The sequence below is a fragment of the Taudactylus pleione genome, unplaced genomic scaffold (assembly GCF_031769625.1).
Source record: "Taudactylus pleione unplaced genomic scaffold, aTauple2 ptg000053l, whole genome shotgun sequence".
NCBI lineage: Eukaryota > Metazoa > Chordata > Amphibia > Anura > Myobatrachidae > Taudactylus > Taudactylus pleione.
In genome coordinates, this window is record NW_028284455.1 from 44,274,250 (window position 1) to 44,294,288 (window position 20,039).

Sequence of the window (20,039 nt, forward strand, 5' to 3'; positions counted from 1 at the left end):
TTTTATAGCTTCTCTAACAAGCAAACCCATTTTCAACTGTGCTAACATACGAGGGTTGTCCAAAAAGTAATGCCAAAATGCTCATAACTCTAAAATAATATGCAACATTTATTTGAAATGTTGTCAATTTGTAGTTTAATATGTCTGCTAGCTATATATGTATTTTTGTTTAGGTAGTCCAAGAAATACCATGGAATCCAAGATAAAACAAAGAGCCATCATTGAATATCTGGAAAAAAAAGGCTGCAGTGCTACAGAAATCCACAGAAGACTGAAAAAAGTGTATGGTGAGCATACAATTGACTATAGCAATGTCAGATGGTGGATGAAGTTTTTTCAATCTGGATAATCGTCCATGTGCGATAAGCCTCGTGGTGGAAGACCATCAACTGCAGTGACAGCAGAGAACCAACACAAAGTCGATGCCATGATTCAGAAAGACCGTCGTGTGACCATCAGAGATATCAGTGATGAACTTAAATGTAGCCATGGCACTGTAGAAACACTAAGCAATGATTTGGGATTTCGTAAAGTGTGTGCTAAATGGGTTCCAAAACAGTTAACCAGGGATCATAAGGCCCAGAGGGTGGAAGTGTGCAATGACCTTTTGATCAACTTTGAAGCCAACCCTGAGACGTTTTTGGAAAATGTAATTACAGGAGATGAGACCTGGGTATTCCTTTATGACCCAGAAACAAAGGCCCATTCAAAACAATGGAAACTTCCAAGTTCACCTAGGCCAAAAAAGTTTAAATCACAGCGATCCGTAAACAAAGTTATGGCCACATTCTTCTGGGATTGCCGAGGTGTTATTCTCATCGATTACTTGGAACCAAACCAATCAATCAACAGTGATCGATACATTATTACACAAGAAGCTGAAAGAACCCATCTGCAAAAAAAGGTCAACAATTCCACTGTCAAATATCATCTTACACCACGACAATGCCAGACCTCACACTTCGATGGCAACATCTGCGGCCATTGCCAAAAATGGGGTGGGCAATAATGCCACATCCACCATAGAGTCCTGATTTGGCCTCTTCTGACTTTCATCTGTTTGGCCCTCTCAAATACTGTCTCCAGGGTCAACATTTTGGAGACATAGAGGTTGTTAAAATCGTTATATGTTCCTAGGTCAAACACAAACCACTGGAATTTTTCCAAAGTGGATTAACAGCTTGGGTTGAGAGGTGGAGAAAATGTTGAGGGCAGATGGTGAATATTTTGAGTAGAGTCATTCTGTTACTAAGACTTCAAAGTATTTTACTGCAAATTTTCAAATCTGTATCTACAATAAAAATTTAGTTGTGAGCATTTAGGCATTACTTTTTGAACAACCCTCGTAATTGCACAAGGGTTTTCTAATCATCCATTAGTCTTCTAACATGCTTAGCAAACACAATATACCATTAGAACACTGGAGTGATGGTTGCTGGAAATGGGCCTCTATACACCTATGTAGATATTCCTTTAAAAACCAGACGTTTGCAGCTAGTATAGGCATTTACCACATATAACAATGTATAGAGTGTATTTCTGATTATTTTAATGTTCTCTTCATTGAAAAAAACAGTGCTTTTCTTTCAAAAATAAGGAAATTTCTAAGTGACCCCAAACTTTTGAACGGTAGTGTGTGTGTGTGTGTGTGTGTGTGTGTATATATATATGTTTAGCTTTTGCTTCCCTGTAAGGTCTGTTTAATCCCTTTGTAATATTTTATATTGTTTTGTTTGTTTACACAATTGGATTCTCTGTGTACGGCGCTATGGGTACTTTGGGGCATAACCAATTAGTCTCTGGACTTAAACCATGGCTATTTGATGTTCAATTAGATCCTGCATCCCCGCATGTAACGTTGATTTTTACTTGCAGCCTTAGGAGCTTTGATACGGGGAAGCCTATAGATTACAGCATTTTACGCAAAATCGATTGGTTACCATGTGTTACTACAGTGTTAACCGAGCTGAGAAAATGCAGAACAATCGAATAGCTCCGGACATGAAACCTAGAGCTTTTCCCCACATGGTAAACCCAGCGCCTAATTGATTATTCTCCTTTGTGGTACTTTATAAATAATAGCTATCAAATTTAACTAAAGACCCTTTTGAATGGAAAGGATACTATCCAAAGTTTTTTTTTTTTTAATCTTTTTAACACTTTTTGCCCTACTTATCACTTGCTGAAAAATACATGTCCTTTACATTCCTGCCAGGGTATACCATTTTTTCTGGTATTGGGATCCTCAGATCTAATTAATCCTCTTTTGTTGATTCTTTTCTTTAGGCTCATGACTGTATACGTACGGGAAGCCGGCGGACGCAATGCCGACCACCGGCTTCCAGACTACTTAATCCCGGCGAGGGTTACATGACAGGTGGCTAAATCTAGACGCCTTTCATTTTACCAATGCCGGGAGACCTGCGCTCAGCATCCAGATCGAAGGGATGCTGGGCGCGGACAGCCGCGTGGGGGGGGATTAGATTTAGGGTTCCCAGGGGGGAACTTATGGTTAGGCACCCCCTCGGGAGGTTAGGGTCAGGATAGGGGAAGGGGAGTTAGGGACTTAGAGGGGAGATTAGGCTTAGGAACAGGGGGGGGGAGGTTAGGGTTAGGCACCCTAAAGGACTGTTAGGGGGTAAAATTAGGTTACTTAGTACGATAGGTTACTTTAGGACGATCGGGATTTCCTCCTCTGTTGGGCTGCAGCCGGCGGTAACTCGTACCGAATGCGCTCATGACATATATATATGTGTATAACAGAAGACTGCAGCGCCAATTGTGTACGAGTCCCTTTATATAGTGTTATTCAAATGTGTGTCCTTTATCTCACACTAAAAAGTTTTTTGTGAAACCGTTATCGTGCACCCCCAAATAACATATGAGTGTCAGCTCAACCAGCAGAAAAATGTAACAGTGGTGATCTGTTACATATACAAACAATCAAAAGATACAAGAGCTGGCATAGAGCGCCTACTGTGCTTATATAACTTATTAAAAAATAAAACTAATACCAAACATATTTGTAAAAGTGATTTTGTGCAATTAAAATGCTAATACAAGGGTGGCAGTATTTAAACTACCATCATCATCAAGTATATGTAAACTTATTAGTATGTGATCTTTAGAATAAAAACAATCAGTACAGGTTGAGTCTCCCATATCCAAATATTCCAAAATACGGAATATTCTGAAATACGGAATAATTTTGGCATGACTGACATAATGAAACCTTTGATTTTTGATGGTTCAATGTACACAAACTTTGTCTAATGCACAAATTATTAAAAATATGGTATAAAATTACCTTCAGGCTGTGTGTATAGGGTGTAAATGAAACATAAATGTATTTCATGTATGTACAAAAACTTTGCTTGAGCCACAAAATTATTGAAAATATTGTATAAAATGAGCTGCAGGCTATGTGTATAAGGTGTATATAACACATAAATGCATTCTGTGTTTATATTGGGGTCCCATTCCCAAGATATTTCAATTGATATTTCAATTGATATGCAATTATTCCAAAATACGGAATATTCCGTTATCCAAAATACCCCTGGTCCCAAGCATTTTGGATATGGGAGACTCAACCTGTACAACTAAAGTGTCAATGCAAAGATCCTTCGAGAATCCGTAAATAATTAATGACAATAATGCGTAAAATAAAGTGTAAATTAATGAAAGTGAAAAAAAATTATTTTTTTAAAAATACATAAATTATTTTTAATCAGACACAACAATAATATCCTCCTACATGAAGGATAAAACACATAAAATCATGAATAAAAATATGTATATATATATAAAAAAATAGCTGTGAATTTATCAGAATAAATAAGGATAAAAAATCGTCTCTTATCTGATAAAAACGGCAAGTTCATAAATGGGAAGAGAATAAGAGCCACCACCAACGCGTTTCGTCCGTATCCTGGACTTCTTCTCCCTCGATGTTTGTCCAGTGCGCATGTCGGTCGTAGCGGGTCTCTTTCCAAAGGGGGCGAGCTGTCAATGTTGATTGACAGCTCGCCCCGTTTGGAAGGCGGGCCGGGGGGGTGGCAGCCCAAACGGAGGTGTTCCCATGGGAACGGTCAGGATGCAAGCGGCTGCCCAGTTTCTGAGCGACCGCTTGCATCCTCCGACCGCCTCTGAATGAGGGCCAAAGTTCTGAAATTATTTTCAAAATGCTATTTATTGCTATCCTCGTTTCCTGTGTTGATCTATGTCTTTGATTTAAAATTTGCTCTTCTCTTAGAACAAATGCAATTTTCAGACCATTGGCAAGAAAATACAGTAACCTATACTATATTGTGATATCATTACATAGCCTATATAATGTCATAATTTATAAATGTCAGTAGACATCTAGGACATGGGAAACACAGAGCAATCATTAGCAGCAGCCACATTGTACCATTGTTATTGTCAATAGTCTTTGATATATAATCTATAATGCAATGAACAGCATGGTTCCATTAGGACAAAAAATTAGTGGATGACCCATTTAATATCTGAGTTTTATGTGTCTGAAAATCCTTTTCAATGAGAATTATATTCTGATTTGCTGCTTTGTTCTCTCGCTGACTCATGCACTAACTTGACCCTGATTTCTGTAATTTCAGATGTTGTCAGGTGAGATTCCATACTCAAAGCAGTTACTGCAATAGTGAGCCTTAGTTGCTAGCAAGTGGATTATTAATATTCACACTTGTCTAAAGGGATATCTACCTTGAATAAAGAGTAGCTAAATTATTAATACATATTCCCTTCTGGATACTTTGAACTCTTGAGCAGCCATTCTTTATTCAGTTCAGTACTATGAACCCCTGTTCACTTCTGTACAATTGATGCTCAAGAGTTCACTGTGAATGATGGGTGACAGTAGTGGAAGGTAAAAAGCAGCAGTCCATGTTGTTATCAGTAGTCAGGGGTAAGTCTCCTGTGACTTGTAGTTTTCCCAAGACATGCCCATTCATTGCACTAAAAATCTTCAAATATTTACTCCACAGGTTGTTGTTTTTTTTACCTACCCTTATTTCAAACTGTTTCCATATGAAAATTACTTTTGTTGTCCATGTATAGGCACACCCACTACCATGGTACCTGAAGTCTAGAACCTCCAGAAGCTGTATAGTCTTCTTCATTGGTTCCTCTTATAGCTGGCCAGTCTTCTCCAATGGAAATTCCAGAAACTGGCCAGTCTTTTTTTCAGAGACATTTAATAGAGTTTCTTTAGTAATTACTATTGAAAAGGATGGATTGTAACACAAATCTCCTGATACATCATGGCTATATGTAACAGATATATAAAGGTCACCAGGACTACAGCGCCAAAATTAACATATTTGACACAGTTTAATAAAGTTTGCAGCCCGAACATACCTAAAGATACATGAATGACTTACTTTTGTACTTTTGTTCCGGCACTCACATGCTCCAGGTGCCCAGAATCCCTGCCCCATCTACCGTACGCAACGCAAAACTTCATTATTTGTTTTTTCTGTGAAGAATGTACAGAAGCACAGTGATATAGAAGCACAGGTATTTCCCCCATGCCCATCTGGATAATCACTGCCGTAGAAGGCCACCTTTCAGTTTGTCAAATTCATGCCCTGCTAAAGCTGGCCCCATCAACTGTAAATGCCGTCATTGTGAAGTGAAAACATCTAGGAGTATCAGCTCATCTGCAAAGCGGAGGGCTGCACAAGCTCACAGAGACCGTGAGTTAATCGTCTCAGGAATATCTCTGATCCTAATATTATCCTAGTGGGCCAAATTTTCCATATCCTCCTGCTTGTCAGCCATCAGTAACATGTCAGATCTTAGGGATGAAAGATTAGTCTTAACTGCAGTTAAAGTCTCACAAATTTCATGAGTCATTCTCAAAAGTGTCACTCCTGGCACCACGCTCATTCAGGTCCAAGCGAAACTATTGAAAGGCTTGACACAAGTCAGCTTGAAAGGTAGCCTTGGTGTCCAGTTTGCGGACACTAGAGTAGACATCGAAGTCAGGACCCGGAGTCTGAGGATGACTGAGATGAAGAGGCAAGCTATTTATAGCCTTTCATGGAAAACTGAAAGTGTCCAGGGTGCTCTGTAATTTTTTCTTGGAAGCCATGTTGAGAAGATCTTTGCAAGTAGCAAAAGGAGAGGGTTTATGGGAGCTTGGTTTGCTGGGATGGCAGCAGGGAGCTTAGGAGGCTACCCAATTTTCCTGGAAGATTGGCAATTGTGCTTTGCATTAACACTCTAGGCAAATGAGAGAGAAATTGCTTAATGTCTGTTGGTGTGCCAGGAACATCTATCAAGCTAGTGAAAAGTTATTTACATGATTGTGCTATGTAGCAAACAGAATGTAGTCGGCATCCTGGTTTGCGGGGTCCCGGTGGTCCAACTACCGGCGCCAAAATCCCGACAGGTCGGTATCCTGGCACCTGAATCCCAACCGTCGACATCCCAAAGGTAAGTATTGGGGTGTTAGGGGGAGGTTAGCATTAGCTAGCAGGGTTAGGCATAGGGGTAGGGTTAGGGTTAGGCATCAGGGAGGGAGTGTTAGGATTAGGGTGCGGGGAAGGGGAGGTTAGGTTTAAGCACTAGGGGGGAGGTTTGGTTTAGGCACCTGGGAGAGGGTCTTAGGTTTAGGGTGCGGGGAGGGGGAGATTAGGTTTAGGCACTAGGAAGGGGGGGTTGGGTTGAGGCACTGTGGAGGGAGGGTTAGGGTATGGGTAGGGAAAATATTTTTTACCTTCCTATGGATGTCGGGATTCTTAGCTGTTGGGATGCCGCTGTCTGTATTCTGAACAGCGACATCCCGACAGCCGGGATTTCATACCCAACCTGTAGCAAACGTATCAGTGATATTGCTTGTATTTCTTGATGGAATACTACTTTCAAATACTGTTAACTCAGAATGACTTACCCAGTTACAGAGCACTCACAAACAGAGAAACTTACACACATGGTTTTTACTGTACTCTACTGAACATTGAAATGAGTGATCTACAGCATGTATTTAATTAAAACAGTTTTTTTTTTTTTTTCCTGGTGTGAGTTTTTGTCTGTTGTATAATTGTTATAATCTGCCATGCTAATCGCGATGGCTCACACTGCCCCGCAGCGTCATTACTAGGTGACCGGGACACTGTAAGACGTGGTGCCGCATTGTATTCTGGTCCTAGACATTGCTTTTGACACTGTATTACATGGCGGCCACATTGCATGTTGGTCCCAGCAGTTGCCTCGCACTCAGGGCTTGAATCAGAGCCGGACGCTCGCTCAGAAAAAGGGGCCGGCTATTTAAATTGAGCGCTCGCTCTTTGCTGTCTGTTGACGCCTCTATGTCTGAGCGAGCGAGCGAGCGAAACATGCGCTCGCTATTTTGTAAAGACGCCCCCTGGCCGCTCGCATCCTACGTCATCTCCGCTATTTATTAGATTAATCGAGTACATCGAAAGGCGTCTGAACTGCTCGCAGTGCTTGTGGTAGGATTTTCCTACCGCAATCATGCGAACAGTTCAGGCTAAGAGACAACCAAGTGACGTGGTCGATGACGTTGCTTTGTTAATTATGCACACCCTTAAAACGCCCGTTTTGACCATTTGGCACGCCTGCGTTCGGATCTCCACTCCCCGTTTTCAAGCACCTTCCCCTGTTACCACCCACAAACGCCTCATCCTGTCACTCAAATTAGCAGGCACTCGCTATTTTGCGAGCGCTCGATTTCCGACCGCACTGACTGGTTGGAGCATGCGCATTACGACCCATACGCATGCGGAGTTGTGCGAACATCGCTCGGAGCAAACGAGCAGCCGTTTACGAGCGGCTCTGAATCAGGCCCTCAGTACACTTGTCTTTGCAGCTCCTACTTACAGCTGCATCTCGTCATGATCATTAGGGGCCTGTCCTAAGCACGCATTCTGATTGACTCCTTGGGAGGTTAAATCACACTCAGCTTTGCTGCATTGCCGTTTATATTATCCATGCCAGTCATAGATGTTACCAGCTCTCTTAACCTTTCTGCTTGTTATTGGAATCCTTGATTTCCTGCTTCAGTTCCTGCTACAAGTAAATTTCCAGCTTGCTGCTGCCATCATGATCTTCCTGCAGCTTGCCCAAAGCTCCAGACCAGACCTCTGTTCAGCTTGCATATCTTCCAGCTTATTCCTGAATCTCCACCCTGTTTGTAACCTGATCTCAACTCTTGCTGCTGAGTACAGTATATGCAGGCTTCATCTGATTCCATCTGATTCCACTCCAGCTTTCTCCCTGCTGCCACCTGCTATCCATACATAAGCTCCTACTATCCTGAGTATAAGACCTGAGAACATCTAAGTACCAGTGAGAACATTAATCTCTACAGGAAAGCAGTTGCTATAAGTGAAGAACTCTCTAGCCTGTTTATGAGGACTGCTGGGTGTACATAACAATAATAAGCAAGTAAACTATTCTTTATGTACAGAGGACCATGTAACTTTTGAGCCATTGCAAAATTTCCGCTTTGTCAAACAGCACATCTGCTCTGGGACTTGTTCGGGATGGTAAACTGTACTTTCCAACTTTTCAACATTCCCCTTTCGGAGATCCTGAAAGGTTCAAGTGGGGCTTTTACCAAACTGTGCAACAGTGGTGAGGCCACAATGATGTGATTCATCACAAATTGTGTCCTCAGGCCATCGGACCACCCATTTAACTGGGGATGTAGGATCTAGTTTACACTATCCTGGAGATTAGTCAACAATAGGTAAGGGTGGCTCAGTTGTGCTGGTCCATTTACTCTGGATGCTCCCACTCTGCTTCAGTTCCATAAGTAAAATCCTAAACAGGGCTTCATTGCATGTGCACCACTTCACATGCCTGCTCAGAAGAACAGAGTGGGGAAGTCAAGATCAGATCACCATATTTTTCACAAATTTGCTATGGGGCCCAGCAATTACATTGTATGTCCCTCCATGTGAATCTAAGTTATATACAACAATTATATCATTTTTGGAAAATATTCATATTTATGTCAGATTGTGCTGTTTAATGTTTGAATAGTGAAGGCTGCTATCTAACATACAGTATAGCAATGCCCTGCGAAAAGTGAAAACAGTACTTTTTATTGTTGCTAATTAATGCAGAAAATTTTATTAGGAAAAATTTCTTCATGGCCAGAAGCTATTTGCGTCAGACCCCCGAGGCCAAAATGTCTTAAGAGGAAATCAATTATTAGTATTTCTTGTGAGAGTTTAACTTAGCTACCTGCATTCTTATGAGAAATTAAAATCATAGTTCGGTTTCTGAAATTCCTAAAACAAATTGATTTCTTTGACTATAATGTAGCGGTTTCTAATTTAGAATTGTAAGTTTTATTACTTTTGTTTCACCTTCCACAATATATTAAGTAGAACAAATGAAGCAAATTACCACTGGATACAGACGTTTTCACAGTATAATTTTATTATTTAGATGGCTATGGAACAGAACTTTCTGGCCACTAAAATTTGGGACTGGTGTGCAAAGTTCAGGACTGTTTATGGGATATGGATTTATAAATCTGTTGCTAAACTTACTACTGTAATTGTTGGTTTTGCAGTCAGTTGAACAATAGTTTAATGTCTAAAAATACAGTATTTACTAAACATCGGTTTTGAGTTTCAAATCCGCCATCGATGTCCATTGGTTTTTATATTGTAAAAGTTCCACCGGCTTTCTGTTTCCCGATAGAAGCTGCCGTCAAATACACCTGTAAATTCAACAGAAGCTGACCAAAAACCACTGTAAACCAACCCCATTGGTTTAGTCATGCCTGCTGTAGTGATCACTTACAATTGTAAAAAAAAGATAGCAGTTAAAGTAGTAAGAATATGAGCTCTATTAATATGGGATTGGTGTGTAATTAGAATATTTTTATCACATAAAATATAGGGCCAAATGTAATAGGGTGAGAGTTTAGAAAACAAGAGATTAAACACTCTCACATTTTAAACTCTGCCAATGTAATAGAGTCCGAGAACATGCAAACTCGCATGTTTTTCAGACTAAAAAAACTCTCATTCAGATGTTTTCCCATTTTGAAAATACAACTCGACCAATGTTATAGTGTAAGGCTGGGTACACACCTAAAGATTTTCTGTCCAACTAGTTGATTGGTTGGAATGAAAATCTGGTAAGGTATGAAAGCAAATGACAATCACCAATTTGCCCCCCAAACGCCGGAAAATGGACAAAAACTGTTGTTTAAACAAATTGTTTAGATCTAACTTAACAAACTTGTCTGACGACCATTTTCATCTGTTTTCTGGCATTTAGGAGCAAATTGCTGATCATCAGTTACTCCCATTCCTTACCAGATTTTCATTCCAACCAATCAACTAGTTGGATGGTTGGACAGAAAATCTTTATATGTGTATGCAGCTTAAGAGTTTACTGCTAAACTGTTACATTTCCTAAACTCTAACTCTATTTAATTTGGCCCATACTGTCGCCATCAGGTTGTGTTGGGCAGGGGATGGGTACTGGATGCCGGCACTCAGGATCCCGGTGGTCAGAGTCCCGATGCCGGCATCCTTACAGGGTTAGAATACCAACACTTGTCGGTCAGTATTCTAACCCTCTCCCTACCCTGACCCTCCCTCCCCGGTGTCTGACCCTAATCCCCCCCCTAGTGCCTAGACCTAACCTCCCCTTACCCACACCCTAAACCTAACCCTCCCCCTACTTCCTAACGCTAACCCTCCCCCCAACCCCGCTACTTACCTTTCGGATTCCTGCGGTCGGGGTGCCGGCGCCGGGTTTCTGTATATATGTATGAAAATGCAATCTTGCAAGAGGTAAAATTGACAATAAATAAAATTAACAATAGGTTTAGTTATGAATATAAGACCACCATCCCTAGAATCTGGGTACTTGAAGAAGTCCACCAATTGGACGAAACACGTTGGAGACTCCTGGTTCCACCTTCCATGAACTTACTATCAGATAAGCCTCCAGTTTTTTATTACCCCTCCATTGTTTCCATTTTTTTAAGCCAACTGTTTTTAACATCTTCTGGTGGCAATTTTTTTATATACATTTTATATGTTTATGTTGTGTGTGTATTGCCCTACCAATTATAGGGTTCATCCATGTTATCATTCAATTTTTATTTTTAATATATATTCACAATTTTTGCATGAATTAATTTATATACTTTTTACATATTTATATATTTATTTACATAACCTATGAGATTGCACTATATTTGCACATGTTTACACTGTTTGCACTATACATTGCATTTTTGCAGAAGTACCCAGATTCTAGGGTTGGTGGTCTTATATTCATAACTATTCCTATTGTTCATTTTACTTATTGTCAATTTTACCTCTTGCAAGATTGCACTTACAAGCACCTTTGAGCGCTTTATATCAGTTCTGTTATTTTCGCACTTTTATCAACAAATCACCATTGTTTTTATATTACTGATAAGCTGACACCCACACCATTGGGGAGTGCTTTGTTTTAAATAATTTAATACATAACTGGGCACCCTACCAATACGGGATACTTCAAAACTGGTAGATAGAGGATCTCAATTCTCTCTGGCGCTTTAATCTCCTATATATCCCATATGTGTATGTATGTATGTGTGTGTGAATATATATATATATATATATACCATCCAAAAGAATACAGCACTCCACGGGCTCCATGAAAACGTCACATAACAGTGTCTTTATTGTCTACATTTCAGGGCATCCTTCCTTTCATCAGGACACACTCACATACAATACATAAAACACTTAACCACTATTAGTATCCACCGAGACTGCCATCATCCTCCCACACGCGCCGCAGGCTGTCCAGACATCTGCTCATGACGCACTTCTGGGACCAGCAACACAGGACACTGCTAAGCAACCAGCCAGCTTGCGGTGCACATCAGAAGCGCCCACATGAATGCGGAAGCATAACACAGCCCGCTCTAGTGGGGGAAAAACGTCACAGTCAATACACCAAAATACATTAAAAATACATTGAAAATACACATTGTGGCTATACAAAAACAACAGGATTATCACTACATCACATCTTACCACATTCATAATATTGATAGCAATGCTATGTCACATAATATGCTGCTGTAATCAAAGTGCAGCTTATTTTAGAAGGGAACAACACCACTGTTATTACAACAATACACCACCATATTGTCATCATTAAATAAGAGAATTCCAATTAATCTTATCATTAAGACCCCTGGGATGAATGGTAGCGAGCCTGAACATCCAGCGTGCCTCAGACTGGAGCAACATCTTGCCCCTATTACCACCTCTAGCGGATTCTGGTACATGATCAAATCATCATGTAGCGCAGAATTTGACAAGGCATGACCCTTAGCCTTAAAGTGCTTAATATCCCTTCCTGACAATCATAAATTAATGGCTGACCTATGTAAAGCCATTTGATCACGGAATTTGCGAATCGTCTGGCCTACATAACACAGGCCACAAGGACACAATATAATGTACACTACATGAGAAGTCAAACACGTCAACACATGACGGATCTCGTAAAATTTATCATTGTGAGGATGTTTAAAGGATCTCCCCGGAATCAAGAATTTGCATGTAGCACAATTATGGCAGCTATAGCTTCCAGGAGGTTTAGTATATACGTTCGGGATCTTAGGGACACCTCTACCCGTGATGTCAGTCACCATCAGACGATCCTTAAGGTTACACCCTATGCCCGTGGAGTGCTGTGTTCTTTTAGATGGTATGGATTACAGTTCACACTAGCACCTGGGCCAGTTGCACGGTGACAGTGCTGAGTGCCGGCAGTTTTGGGACTAATATATATATATATATATATATATATATATATATATATATATATTATATATATATATATCGAGATAACTATTATTTGTGTGAGGTAAAGGGCAGCTGCAAATAGTGGATAATGATGATTGCCATCAGCACTAGTGAGCTGCTTGTGATTGTCTGCTTACAAATGCTCCACTTAGGCTGATGATGGGGATTTTTTCTGACCATCACAAATTTTCAGATAGTTGCTCCTCTTCATATTGTTTCTGTGAGTTATATAACTGCGGCCAACCTTTAGTCAGACCTTATATGATTTTCCTAGGACATTTCCTTAACTGTTTATAATAGAAACATAAGTGGGGAAAACTGTACACACAGCTGCATCTGATAATCAAAAAAGTTAATTTATGCTTTTCAATCTTGATAATATCCATACATGTAGAAAACAATGACCCAACTGATTAGGGGGGTATCCACTAGGCGATTTTAGCAAGCGCTTGCACGATAATGACGTCGTTGTCGTGCAATCTCTTGCAAATCGTGCATGCTTCGGGCATGTTTTGGTCGGAAACAACCAGAGATGCGCGTGCACGCTGGTCGTTTCCGACATCTATCATCGCCCGTACATGCTGGTCACCCTGACGATCCCGTCAGGTTCAGCATGTGCGGGGATGATAGATGTGCCTGTACTGAACAAGTGAACTGCAATGTCGTAATCGTGTTCTCGTTTGTATATCTAGTAGTGGATACCCGCCTGTTGAGTAGAAATCAGACATGTAGTCTTTTATTAACCCCAGTATTTCCTATTTCTAAAACTTTTTCCATCAAGCTGTCTATCAAAGGTACAGTACTGCACAATTTGGTTACTGATAGATGTCAGAGCAGAAATGTGAAAGACCATAGGAGCCAGTAACAAAGGGCCTGATTTAGATGTACGTAGAGCATTGATTTTATTTTTTTCACGAACGGAAAATGTTTTGTCAACTGCCCATGCTTCATTCACATGTGCCGCAATGGTCTTGCAATGGAGGTCACAGTGTCGATTTAGATGCAAAGTGATTGACAGACATTGACAATTTGGGGGAGGCATGTTGTGACTATTTTGGGAGCATGTCACAGGCAGCCTCTGACTGCATCTTCATACACAGTTATAAGGTTTCCGACATCTTAGTTGCGATGGCCATTCTGAGTGACCATAGAGGTGCTTAGAATGGTGAATGTATGTGCGAACGATGCTTCATGTTTGTACGTAAGCGGCAGATCTGAGAGATCGCCTGTGGATGTCTCAATATCTCAATACAAATCCCGGAGGCTGCAGCATTGGCATATTTTCTAACAACCACTTTGACCACAGACATTTGCATGCACCTCTGAATCAGGCCTGAAGAGCCTTGTAGGAAGAGACTATCTGAGGCAAGTTTTGGCCAGAAACGGAACTAAACTAACAAAAAAGAGAAAATATATGTCTGGCATCCACACCACAAGTAAATAAGCAGAAACCATACCTTAACATGTGCTTCAGCCTAGAAATCTTACTCTACCAGTAACACCATGGGTGCCAGAACGTAAACAAGAGCAAGGGAAATGAGTAAATGAACAGGATGATACTTAGCAGAACATAAGTAGATATATCAACTAGAGGATATTGAGACAAGGAATAAAATAAGACAGAACATTCAACTACCTGATGGTATTGCATGATGGTTAAGTACCTGCCTGTATTTCTCAGCATTGAGGATACCATTAACCCTGACCAAATCCCCAACTCCATTTGCTGACCACCCACAGCTATAGCAAGCGGCCATGATGATGGTCGCGAAGGACAAGACCATCACGACCATCGGGCTTGCGACGAGACCCTTGTGATAGGATCTCGTTCATCGCAAGCCCCAGAGAGCTTTCGGCTCTAACAGAGCCGGAAGCTCTCCACTGACATCACTCGTGATGTCAGTGGGGCCGCCCCCAAACGGCAAGTGTTCCCTCGTGACCGCCTCCATTTGGGCAGTCACCCCCCTTGGCCTGCCCACCAAACGGGGCGAGCTGTCACTCAACATCGACAACTCGCCCCCTTTGGTGCGTGACCCGGAGCGACGGATTGTCCGTCGTTAGCCGAGTCTCGCGCATGCGCACGATGGAGCCGGCTCCGTCGTGCGCATGCGCTGTGGGCCACCATCCACCTGGTTTTGAGTGCTCAGCTCTCGCGACCGGGTCTGAATCAGGCCCTAAGTTTCCTTGGCCGACCACTGCATCTACGGTCCTCAACGTTGCCCGTTTCTTTGTGCTTCTTCAAAAGAGCTTCACCAGCACAACTTAAAACCCCAGTCTGCTTTGAAATCTTTGGGCCTGATTCAGAGCCGCTCGTAAGCGGCCGCACGTTCGCTCCGAGCGATGTTTGCCCAACTGCGCATGCGTACGGATCGTTATACGCATGCGCGAACCAGTCAGTGCGGTCGAAATTCATGTGCTCGCAAAATAGCGAATGCCTGATAATTTGAGTGACAGAAAGAGGCGTATGTGGGTGGTAACAGGGGAAGGTGCTTGAAAACGGGGAGTGGAATTCAGAACGCAGGCGTGCTTAAAGGTCAAAACGGGCGTTTTATGGGTGTGCATAATTAAAACAGGAGCGTCATTGACCACGTCACTGGGTTATTTTATAGCCAGAACTGCTCGCAAAATTGTGGTAGCAAAAACCAACCACAAGAATAGCGAGCAGTTCATACGCTGGTCGATGTACTCGTTTAATCTAATAAATAGCGGACATGACGTAGGATGCGAGCGGCCAGGGGGCGTAGTTTCTCAAAAAACGACCGCAAGTTTTGTCCACTCGTTCAGACCTAGAGGCGTGAACAGACCGCAAAGAGCGAACGGTTCATTTGAATAGCCACCCCTATTTTCTGGACGAGCGAGCGCTAATTGCGTCCGGCTCTGAATCAGGCCCTTTGCCTGGAAGAGACCTTGCTGATGCAATATAACTATCTTGTTGCTGTGCTCAGTCTTGCTATGTTCTATGACCTGTGACATGAAACAGTCTTCCACAACCTCACCTTTGTAGCAGAGTTTGGCTGTTCCTCACCCAGTTTTAAGCCTCCTGCACAGCTGTTTCTGTTCCAGTTAATGACTGTGGGCCTGATTCAGACCCGCTCGCGAGCGCTCTCAGCGCTCGCAAGTGGGTCGATGTTGCCCAAGTGCACATGCGCACGACGGAGGCGGCTCTGTAGTGCGCATGCGCAAGACCCGTTATGGGTCTCGCACCAGAGGGGGCGTGCTGTCGATGGTGATTGATAGCACGCCCCCTTTGGTGGGCGTGGCTACCCAGACGGAGGCGTTCCCATGGGCCAAAAACACTCCGGGGCTTGCGGCAGCGAGACCCTACCTTAGGGTCTCATCGCAAGCCCGATGGTCGCGATGGTCTTGACCATCGCGACCATCATTTTTGCCGCTCGCTATAGCTGTGGGTGGTCACCCACAGCTATGCGAGCGGCCAGGAGGCCGCTCCAAAAAGGAGGAGGGACGGCTCTGATTCAGATTCAGAGCGAGCGCTCTGTCAGAGCGTCCGGCTCTGAATCGGGGCCTGTGTTTCAACCTACATATGAAAATGATGATTATCACCTGTTTGGTATGATTGGTTAATCATGCTCCAGACTATGGGCCTGATTCATTATGGATCACAACTGCGATTACGTATGCAGATGGCCGATTGTTACGCACTGTGCATGTGTATGCATCGCAGTGTGCGTGCAGCGTGAGCACAGGCTTCACTGCGATCGGACTGCGCAGACCCATCGCAGAGTGTTTGACAGGAAGTGAGCATGTGGGGGTGGTGACGTTGGGTGGTTGTCAAAACTGCAGGCGTGCCAGTGCAATTGAACGCCGTTACAGGTGTGCGTGAGGCTTCGATGATGTTTGATGTTACCGATGGTTTTGCAGACTTGCAATGTATTACAGATGTGAGTAAGGTGAAGTGGGCGCCCTTATGCTAGGCTGCGACGGCATTGCGATGGCAAACATTAGCATATTTTCGCAGTGTGTCTGTGTGCCTAGTCGCAGCTGCGATCGCAATAGTGATCCGTAATGAATCAGGCCCTATAATCCTACAAAATCTTTGACTTTGTGCAAGTGTACCTAGAAGAATTGATGCTGATTTTCTCTTCTGTTCATTCACTTTGCATTTTGTTAATTGATAAAAATAAACCATTAACATTTCTATTTTTTAAAGCATTCTTATATTGCAGCATTTTTTCCACACCTGCCTAAAACTTTTGCACAGTACTGTATACAGGAGCAGTACATTTCATATATACTGTACGTTAGCTCCTGTACTGTTCACCAATTAAATGAATATATAACAGACTTTAATATATTGTATTAAATGTGCTATCCAAAATATGATGGTACTGTTTGCTTGCCAGTAATTGATTAGCCACTCGTTTTCGCAGACTGTTTAACCACTATCATTATTTTGTTTATTGTAGCCAACTCTTATGGTGCGTACACACTAGATGATATGCTCCCTGAGCAATATCGACTAGTGTGTCCCCGGCAGGGTGTGCTCAATGTCATTCATGGCTCTCTCCCCCATTCCCCAACATGCAGCAACCTGACGACATCGTCAGGTTGGCCTGCATGTTATCCCGCGCGTCGTCGTTATCGTTCATCTTTTTTTGTGTAAAAAATGGACGATAAAGTGGACGACTGAGCGATAACGATATCGTTATCGTTCAGTCGTCCACTTTAATCGCCCAGTGTGTACGCACCATTATTTTCACTAAGGTCAGGCATGATGTTAACTCATAGTGACTGAATATAGCATTCCATCAGAGAAGCTGAGAGGCTTTTCAGATCTCCTTACCTTGCTACATTAAGAAGCAGAAATAGCTGTGTGCAGTTCTTTGCACAGTTTAAGCATACCTCCCAGCCTTAAGGTGTGCTAGATGATATTTTACACAATTCGCCCGATTTTGATGCATCGGAACGACAAATCGTGTAACATAAGTCCAAATCATGTCATACATCGCATCTTCAGATCTTGCCTACTGCAGGCAAGGTTTGCCAATCTCATATACGATTTTGTGCAGATAGATTATGTGCGGATTAATTTTTAGTCAGATTGGACACATTTTTGCACCATATTGTGTCCTGGAGAGCCTGGGAGAGTTCAACTGAAATCGCTCACAATATCGCATCATGAGCACATCGTCTAGTGTGCTGTGTGTAGGCTCCTTAGTGTTTTCTCACAGGTCAAATGTGGACAAAGTTCACAGAGAAGCCAGGTTTCCACATATCCTTAGTAATAGGGATATTAGCCATTATTTGTGCATATTGATACACTAAAGAAGGTGAGACACACAAATATTCTAGGTATTCAATCCGCGATCATTCTAGAATACTCCCCATCCGTATTTAAGTGCTTGGCCACCCAACCAGTTGTCAGTTGGCCGTTATCTATTGTGTTTTTCTTGACCATGTATCTCATTAGAGCCAATCTAGCAAAACCAATGTCATATTCCGAATCAGCACCACAAAGTTACTACAAAATATGGTTTATGTTGATCAGTGTAACCTCTATTTTTTTTCTTTGCAAGACTTTTTCAAAGGTTTCAAAAGTCATGATTGTAACTTAGCTTTATTTTTTTCTTTATTCTTTGTTAATATTTAAAATTACCAAATTGTAAGATATGTACAGTACTAGATTTTAACTGTACAATAATTATTATGCATCAATAACCAAGATTTTCTATCACTACTCATCAAAGATATAGAAAATCAGCTGATACTTTCTAGCAGCTGTAGGAGTACTCTGATTTGTTGGCATGTCTTGCTGCAACTGTTAATTTAATATAATTAATTTGGTGGTCTTCCATATAGAATAGTGTTTTATTTAAATATAGCATTTTTTATCAATAAATATTTCCTGCTATTGCCAACTGAGGATTACGAAGGGAGGGTTGTGGCGGTAGTTGTATCCTTAAATATGCTTGGGTTATCGCCTGAGAGAGTTCTTGATATAGGGGCCATTTACGGATAGTCCTTGATATAGGGTCCAGTTACCAGTGATAGGGCTTTTCAATAGTTAATAAATAGACTCAAAAAATGTTGCATAAGTTAAAAATCAATGATCCTATAGGATAAAACAAGTTTATCTGATTCATAACTGACTTAGGGGGTCTATTTACTAAGCCTTGGATAGAGATAAAGTTGACAGAGATAAAAAACCAACCAATCAGCTCCTAATTGTCACTTTACAGGCTGTGTTTGAAAATTGACAGTTAGGAGCTGATTTGTTGGTACTTTATCTGCGAAATTTCATTTCTCTCCAAGGCTTAGTACATAGACCCCTTAGTGACTATGGGCCTGATTCAGAGATAGATGCAGTGCTGATGTTTACGCAGTCGAGCGATGTTCTGCTGCTGCTCATGCGCCAAAAGTACCGAAATCCCTTACTGCGCACATGCAAAAATAACTGTCCTATACTGTTTGCAATTGGCTACGGCATTATTAAAGCTGGGTTCACATTAGACAATATATTGGACAATTTGGCAATTTCCGACGTATCAGAAAGACAAATCATCCAGTGTGTACGCACTATTTTGCGCTCCCGCGTATCGTTCATTGCATTTTCAGATCGGCCTGTGTAGGCCGATTTGAATATTCAAGAAACACCATGCTTCTGAAAGCGGCGGGGGAACGACATATATTGGGCGGTCGTGCACCAGATTGTGCTGTACGGACTGCCCAATATATTGTCCAGTCGCATCTGCAGTTGTTTTCTACACACATCGTCTAGTATGTACCCAGCTTACCACTTGAGAAGTGTATTCAAGGTGGAGACTGTGAAGTGAACAGTTGCAAATCCAGTGCTTCAGAGGCCATGGTTAGTTGGATTTGAGGAGAGTAGCTAGTGTAGACCCTAGGCTAATGCTAATGTCGATGGTGTGACTTATCTAGTGTCGATATTGGAGAGTTTACAATCTCCATTGCAAATGCACAGACCACCCAGCATGAAAGTGGGCGTCTCACCGCTCATACACACCATCGCACCATTGAGCACAAAGGGAAGGCTGAGATTTGCATATTCCCACAACTGCTATTGCGAACTCGGCTGCATTACCAACTATCTCTGATTCAGGCCCTATGTTACTTTTCTGGGACTACTTTTTCACAGTTCTAGCATTACAACAGGTTTAAATGACCAAAAACAAACAAACTAAGAAACAAAGGTTATAGAAGGACTCCTGTAGTAAATCACTGCAA

The 20,039-nt window shown here is 41.9% G+C and overlaps 1 protein-coding gene across 2 annotated transcripts in view; it reads left to right on the forward strand.

Moving 5' to 3' along the window:
* ULK4 (unc-51 like kinase 4) overlaps positions 1-20,039 on the forward strand; it is a 777,293-nt gene that overhangs the window by 382,504 nt on the left and 374,750 nt on the right. The window lies entirely within an intron of this gene.